Genomic DNA, 8,383 nt, shown 5'->3' on the forward strand with positions numbered 1-8,383 from the left:
GATGTAATCATCAAGGTGGATGTAAGAGGATCCACCCTCGAGGTTCACACTTGAGGGGTTGCACGATAGAGCCGTATCGGAAGTGGTTAAGGAAGAAATCACCCTCGATGACCACGACCGAATAGCTACACTACAGAGATCTCATGAGGAGTGATGTAAGAGGTTCCACCCTCGGCACTCGATGGTAACTCTGCAAAGTCGTACACTAGGGGGGGGGGGGTGATGTGCGGTGCCGGGGCCTGGTCTTCAATCCCGTTGATCGGGTCTTCAATGATGAAGTAGGGGCAACAAGTACAAGGTGTGGGGGTCACTGATGGATCACTAATCAACCTATACTAAGCAGTTTAGAATAAGTAGGTAAGGTACAACAACAGATACAAAAGCAGGCTATGCATCAAAATAGGAGCAAACAATTATAATAGCAAAATCTAATACAAGCATTAGAGAATGGAATGGGCGATATCGGGATGATCAAAGGGGGGGGGGGGCTTGCCTGGTTGCTCAGACAAGGAGGGGTCGTCGGTGACGTAGTCGATCACAGCGGCATCGGCAGCCACCACGGGGTCTACCGAAGAGAAGAGGGGGGAGAAACAGTAAATATAGAGCAAACAAAGCATCACAAGGCATAACATGGCAATATGATGTGCCGAGTGTGACCTAACGTATGGCTACACGATAAAGGTGAAGGGGGAATTCAACCGGGAATGTTTTCCCGGTTCCGGACCTGTGTCGGACAGATCACCGGAGGAGGAAAGTTCCATGTTCAGATAGTTAGAGGCATCTGACAGGTAAACGGGGCGTGTATTCGGATTCGTCTCGTCGTTCTGAGCAACTTTCATGTATAAAACATTTTCATCGAAGTTACGGTTTATTTTATATGATTTCTCAAAGTTTTAATTATTTTCAAAAAAATACCTAGATTTAATATTAATTCGAAAATACACCTAAAATATTAGATACACCCAATCCAGTGAACCCAGCAGTGCATTAGAGGCTGACAGCGGGTCCCAGTTGACTGCCCAGTCAGCAATCAATCGTGGACTTTGACTAGTCAAATTTACCAAGGGACTCACCTGTCATTGGGACATTTTTAACAATTTTCTTTTTAGATGGATAAGTTGAGGTGGGGGGCACTTGTCATAGACTAAACTAACCACTAATTGATCCCTAAAACTATCCTGTCCCTAATTACCTAAACCGGCTAGAAGCACAGGCATGTGCACGCTATGCATACACGCACGGCCATGGCCAAGTAGCAGGCACGGCCAGTAGCAACAGAAACAACAGCGTAGTTGCGGGAGTAGTAGGGAGGCACGATAGCGGGCGACAACGGGTGCGCGTCAGAGCAGCAGGCGCGACCAGGAGTAGGGGTTCCCGCACACGGCTGCGTTCGCATGGCAGGGCGCGGCCAGGACCGAGGTACGGCGCGCGGGAGCAGAGCTCCGACCACGTAGACGACGAGCGCACGACAGCAGCGGCGACAAAGACTAGCGGGAGCAGTGGCTGCGGCAAGCGGGAGGGGCAGCAGCGCAACAACAGGAGCGTGGCGGCGGATGGCTAAGGCGCGCTCGGCGCTGGGGCACGCACGTACGGGGAAACTTGAGCATGGCCATGAACGAGGACGGCCGAGCTCGGGGACGACGGCAAACAGTGACGAACAGAAGGGGGAAAAGGGGGAACCGGCAGAGGAGCTCACCGCGAGCTCGATGGCGTAGTCGGGGAGGCTGGAGGTGGACCGAAGGCGACGAATCCGACGACGAACGGCGGTGGCCGTGGCGGGGAAGACGACGGCGATGGTGTGTACGGGTCGTCCTTGCTCGATTCAGTGCTCGGGGTAGACGAAGTAGACCGCGACGGTTCTCCTGGACCTCTTGACGCGACGAGGGGAGGCCGGTGGCCGCGACATCGACGACGACATGGGGACGGCGGCGCTCGGGCGTGCTTCAAATCGAGATAAAGGGATGGAGGAAGAAAGAGGGGATTAGGTTTCGGTCAAGGGGGCATGCGGCGGCGTTTTGTAGGGCACCGGGGAGGTCGGCGATGGCCGGCACATGGCCATGACCGTGGGATGGCCGCCACGACCGCTCCCTGCCCCCACTGTAGCGTAAGGAAGGAGATGCTTGGGAGGTTGGGCTGGGCCTCTACTTTCTTCTTCATAGCGGGCCAAAAGCGCATAGAGCAATTTCAGTTTTATTTTTCTGTAAAAAAAAAGGAGAGCTACTGTTTTCTATTTGAATAAGCTTTCAAACCAATTTTTTATTGCACATGGAATTTCTCACACGATTACCAGAGAATAATTTGAGCTAGGACAAAAACTTTGGGGGCAAAAGGAGTTAAATAAATAATTATTAATTTTGAAAAGGCCAATTTATTTGCTGTTGGACCACTTATAATATTTCTAGGTGCATCTTAGTGATCCAACCAGAGTTGATTTCTCCAAGAAAAATACTTGGGAATTATTTGCAACATCACAAACATTTTTGTTTGCATGACAGAAGAAGTAAATATTTGACTTGGAATTTGAGTTTGAAATTAACTTTGGTTTGGAACAAAGTGAGAATTAGCAAAAAAAAAATGATGACATGGCATCATTATGCAGGAGGTCACTGTAGCATGACACTAGGGGTGTTACAAATCTCCTCCACTACAAGAAATCTCGTCCCGAGATTTAAGAGGTGGAGTAAGGGGGTAGTTCTTGTTACGAAATTCTAACGGATCTCCTCACTCCTGTTTGCTCTTCTAGAAGAAGTTGATGCCTTTTGTTGATATCTTCAATTTACTACATCATGGCATCATGATGCAGTCGTCAACCTTTCTTCAGAAACTCCACCGTACTTACGAATAGGGTATAAAGAAAAAAAAACATTAGGACAGATGTTTGAAAGGATTGGCATCCGGTAATTATCTCAAGGAGGGAGATTTTAGAAGCGCCAAGAAACAAATCGAGAGTGCTATAAGGAGGTTCAACAAGTTTCAACCAGGTAGGCATCAAACTGATGCCTATAACAGGTGAAGAAGGGGTTCAAAGCAATGAGGCATAATCTTGCCTCTGATACCGGAATGAATCGTGGTGAGGAAGTTAGCTCGTTATTTACATATGAAGCCAAGTGCAAAGAATATTTCGGAATCAAGGTTGTACAGAAGAGTCAGGTTTTGATCCCGTGGAACTGTGGGTTATGGGCCCCCTTGTGTGTTCAGAGTAGGAAAAGTGGTGACATCTTGCACGGATATGATAGCAAGGCATGTCATAGGATAGCCTATCAGTTATGTTGGCATCAACGTTGGTACCAAGGGCGAGGGACGAAGAGAACCATTTTCCTGCTCGTTGGAACGAGGCGGACCATTAGGCAAAGTTCTCGTCTATCGGTGGTTACCAGAATACCAACAACAATAGTAACAGGGTTTTACTGTAAGAGTTGTACACCAAGATGTTCATTTAAGAAGAAGGATATTACTGCTTAGATCATACATATCACAAGAAAGGTTTAAACAAAACAATGGAAATGAAAATATGATTATTAATTTAAGAAGAACCATGGAAAGGAAAATGTGTTTAAACACAAATATCAGGAGTATATTATTCCCAAGCACAAGCAAAGGATGAAAAGGTAGTAGATTACCTTTTAGGTAAAGGGGAGAGGAAATTCATGACGTTACCCATACAACAGTGTTTGGATAGTGATCAACAAACATTTAGCATTGCACCTCTAAATGGTTTTAAAGAGGTTCGGAGTACCACAATCATGCTTTGGTATAACATTGACATGGTCATCAGGTAAAGGTCGGACCTTGGGAACATAAAGGATCCATCAGAATTTCTAGAACATATCATGCTATTTTATCAGGGAAAAGATGAGGAGGTGGCCGATGGGTTCAGTAGCAATCCATCGACATGTCAAAAAGGATGTACTCCCAAAATTAATATCATCAAGTTTGTGTTGGGGGGGGGACAAGAATGTTGTCGATGCTGACACAAATCATCGAGTCGCAAGGATGGTATTTCTAGCCATGAATTCAATTGACATCTCTGAAGAAGCCAAAGTGTTGACGGTGATCACGACAAATTTTGTCGAGAGACTCAATGAAGATGCCATCGAGCAGAAAAGGAAGGATGAAGTGAAAGGCTATAAGAACCACGGATTCGACACAAGCTCGAAGTCAAGCTTGTTGTTCGAGGTGAAAGGATAAGATGAGGAAGATCGACGTAAGCTTAGCTCATCGTCAGAAGTTGCTCCGGGCATAAGGACCAGGTAGCATAGTTAAAAGTTGACACGATAAAATTAGCCGATCAGGCTAGGAATGATGTGATGGGGTATAAAACTTCCCAGTAACAAGTACTAGGTGTAATGCCGGAAGGTAAATCAGAGTAGAGGTTGGACGGGGGAAATGATTAGCATACGATAAGTATTTTAACTTATCCAGTGAATGGAATCAAGGAGGAAATATGTGTTGGGGAACGTAGTAATTTCAAAAATTTCCTACGCACACGCAAGATCATGGTGATGCATAGCAACGAGAGGGGAGAGTGTTGTCTACGTACCCTCGTAGACCGGAAGCGGAAGCGTTATGACAACGCGGTTGATGTAGTCGTACGTCTTCACGTCCCGACCGATCAAGCACCGAAACTACGGCACCTCCAAGTTCTAGCACACGTTCAGCTCGATGACGATCCCCGGACTCCGATCCAGCAAAGTGTCGGGGAAGAGTTCCGTCAGCATGACGGCGTGGTGACGATCTTGATGTTCTACCGTCGTAGGGCTTCGCCTAAGCACCGCTACAATATTATCGAGGAGTATGGTGGAGGGGGGCAACGCACACGGCTAAGAAAACGATCACGAGGATCAACTTGTGTCTCTTTGGGGTGCCCCCTGCCCCCGTATATAAAGGAGCAAGGGGGAGGCCAGCCGGCCCTTGGAGGGGCGCGCCAGGGAGTAGGATTCCTACTCCTAGTTGGAGTAGGTTTCCTCCTTTCCTAGTCCAACTAGGAGAAGGGGGAAAGGGGGGAAGAGGGGAAGGAAGGGAGAGAGGGGCCGCGCCCCAAACCCCTTGTCCAATTCGAACTGGGCTTGGGAGGGGCGCGCGCCACCTCCTGGTCCTTTCCACTAAGGCCCATTAAGGCCCATTGCTTCTTCCTCGTATTCCCGTAACTCCCCGGTACCTCCGAAAATACCTGAATCACTCGGAACCTTTTCGATGTCCGAATATAGTCGTCCAATATATCGATCTTTACGTCTCGACCATTTCGAGACTCCTCGTCATGTCCCTAATCTCATACGGGACTCCAAACTCCTTCGGTACATCAAAACTCATAAACTCATAATATAACTGTCATCGAAACCTTAAGCGTGCGGACCCTACAGGTTCGAGAACAATGTAGACATGACCGAGACACGTCTCCGGTCAATAACCAATAGCGGAACCTGGATGCTCATATTGGCTCCCACATATTCTACGAAGATCTTTATCGGTCAGACCGCATAACAACATACGTTGTTCCCTTTGTCATCGGTATGTTACTTGCCCGAGATTCGATCGTCGGTATCTCAATACCTAGTTCAATCTCGTTACCAGCAAGTCTCTTTACTCGTTTCGTAATACATCATCTCGCAACTAACTCATTAGTTGCAATGCTTGCAAGGCTTATGTGATGTGCATTACCGAGAGGGCCCAGAGATACCTCTCTGACAAATGGAGTGACAAATCCTAATCTCGAAATACGCCAACCCAACATGTACCTTTGGAGACACCTGTAGAGCTCCTTTATAATCACCCAGTTACGTTGTGACGTTTGGTAGCACACAAAGTGTTCCTCCAGCAAACGGGAGTTGCATAATCTCATAGTCATAGGAACATGTATAAGTCATGAAGAAAGCAATAGCAATATACTAAACGATCGGGTGCTAAGCTAATGGAATGGGTCATGTCAATCACATCATTCTTCTAATGATGTGATCCCATTAATCAAATAATAACTCTTTTGTTCATGGTTAGGAAACATAACCATCTTCGATTAACGAGCTAGTCAAGTAGAGGCATACTAGTGACACTCTGTTTGTCTATGTATTCACACATGTATTATGTTTCCGGTTAATACAGTTCTAGCATGAATAATAAACATTTATCATGATATAAGGAAATAAATAATAACTTTATTATTGCCTCTAGGGCATATTTCCTTCAATATGGTCGGAACCACGATTGCAAAGGATCAATTCATAGATACAAGATGAGCTTGTACCAAAGAAATAATTATTTTTATGAGCAGCTTCCATGATAAGTTCTGCATCGGGTCCATGGGCATGAACACAAAGGTTCAAGGTCGACTACCACTTCTTCAATGCATAACCTTTCATTCACTCCTCGTTTTCGAAGAAATTGTAGCACAGAAGATTTATCTGGCAATGTACCAGAAGAGTAAGACTCGTGAGAACTCTCAGGTTCACACGGGTTATGGAAGGCATAAGTTCAACCCATTGGGTCCTTTTACGAATCTACAGAACCATCAACCAAGCAAAAAATACGAGTTTGAAAGCAAAGTATCAAAGTCAAAGCAGATGATACAACTTACCGAAGGTATTTTGTTTCAGGAGAAACTCACAAGATTTTGGATGTAAAGGACACTGTCGGATAACAACCCAGCAATGGATCTGGCGATTCATGACAGAGTTGATGTGAGTATCGGTAATCAATCAGATGGACAAGGGGATGCAATGGCATCGGCTTTTAGAAACGTCTGAATGATTCAATGCATGGGTACAGAGGAATTATGATTTGAAGACGAAGGATCAGAAGCAGAGGCTCTGATGAAAATATGAGTAAGTGGAATAGACTTAGAGTTGCACCCGATCAAATCTGGATTGGGCAAGAACCAACTCATATCTGGAACGATGTCTGAGCCGGAAAGAAAATTTCCAAGGATTATTTGATGATTGCGAGTATTCGCACACACGCTGAATCCATAGGACAGAATGAAAATATCAAAGAATTTTAAAGAATATTGCTAGACATATGGAATTAATCCTAATGTAAGCAGGCAAGGAGAATCAAGAGCAATAGGCTGCAGAGCAATTTTGAAAGATCAAATAGCTTTTTCAGGTATTTTGGAAAGCAAATGAACAACTGGGGATGAACGAACCCCAATTAAGTGAATTATCCGCAGTTTGAAAAGAAGCTGCAAAGCAGAAGGCACAAAGGATTCTCGAAACAACAGAGTTCAGATGAGTACCAGTGGTATCTTGTAATAACATGAGCAACTAGGGATGAAGGTGGAAGTGGAAAGGATGTTATTCAGTGGGATTATCAGTGGTCAGGAACTGCAAGGCAGTTGGCACAGTGTCTCGAGAAACATTGAGGAGTATCTGCAGAATCTTCTGGCGAAGCAAGCGATCATCGATAATGTCAGGGCTCTCCGGAAGGAAGTGGGTACGAGAGCCTAATGTCTGAGTTAGTAAAATGTTTAACCCGAATAGACGAGAGATTAGAGTCCCAGAGTATAGACAAGGAATAAAAGATCCTAATACCACCCAATGGCGACGTGGGCCCATAAGCCACACAACCAAGTTAGTAAAACAGTTTTGGATGACTAGACTCAACTTCGACCAAGGAGTTAGAAAAGGGGCTACCTACAGGCAGTCGGCTCTGATACCAACTTGTGACGCCCTCGATGCAATCATACACTAATCATACACGCAAATGTTTACGATCAAGATCAAGGACTCACGGGAAGATATCACAACACAACTCTAGACACATACTAAAATAATACAAGCTTTATATTACAAGCCAGGGGCCTTGACGGCTCGAATACATAAGTTCGAATACACAAGAGTCAGCGGAAGCAACAATATCTGAGTACAGACATAAGTTAGACAAGATTGCCTTAAGAAGGCTAGCACAAAAGCAACAAGGATCGAAAAGGCAAGGCCTCCTGCCTGGGAGCCTCCTAACTACTCCTGGTCGTCAGTGGCCATCACATAGTAGTAGACATCCTCGGGGTAGCAGTAGTCATCACTTGTGTCGTCTGGCTCATGGGATCTGTCATCTAGTCGCAACAATCGGGTATAGGGGAAAAGGAGGTAGCAAAGCAACCGTGAGTACTCATCCGAAGTACTCAGCAATCAAGGATCGACACTACATATGCAACATTATCAAAGGAAGGCTGTATGTGGACTGGGCTGCAGAAATGCCAGAATAAGAGGGAGGAAAAGCTAGTCCTATCGAAGACTAGCATCTTCTGGAAACCACCATCTTGCAACAACAGGAGGGAGTAGGGTAGCATAAAGTAAAGTAGTAGTAGTGTTATCAACCTCGTCCAAATATCCTTTCTCGACTCCCTGCGAGAGAGCAATCCCAGAGCCATACTATCCATTTCTCATCACAAGTG

General features: G+C 45.6%; 1 pseudogene; it reads right to left on the reverse strand.

The window, feature by feature from the left end:
- Positions 1–588: 588 nt before the first annotated feature.
- Positions 589–2,157, reverse strand: LOC147971138 (uncharacterized; annotated as a pseudogene).
- Between the last annotated feature and the right edge of the window lie 6,226 nt (positions 2,158–8,383).

This window comes from Triticum urartu, chromosome 5A, assembly GCF_056163025.1.
Source record: "Triticum urartu cultivar PI428250 chromosome 5A, HENAU_Tu73, whole genome shotgun sequence".
NCBI lineage: Eukaryota > Viridiplantae > Streptophyta > Magnoliopsida > Poales > Poaceae > Triticum > Triticum urartu.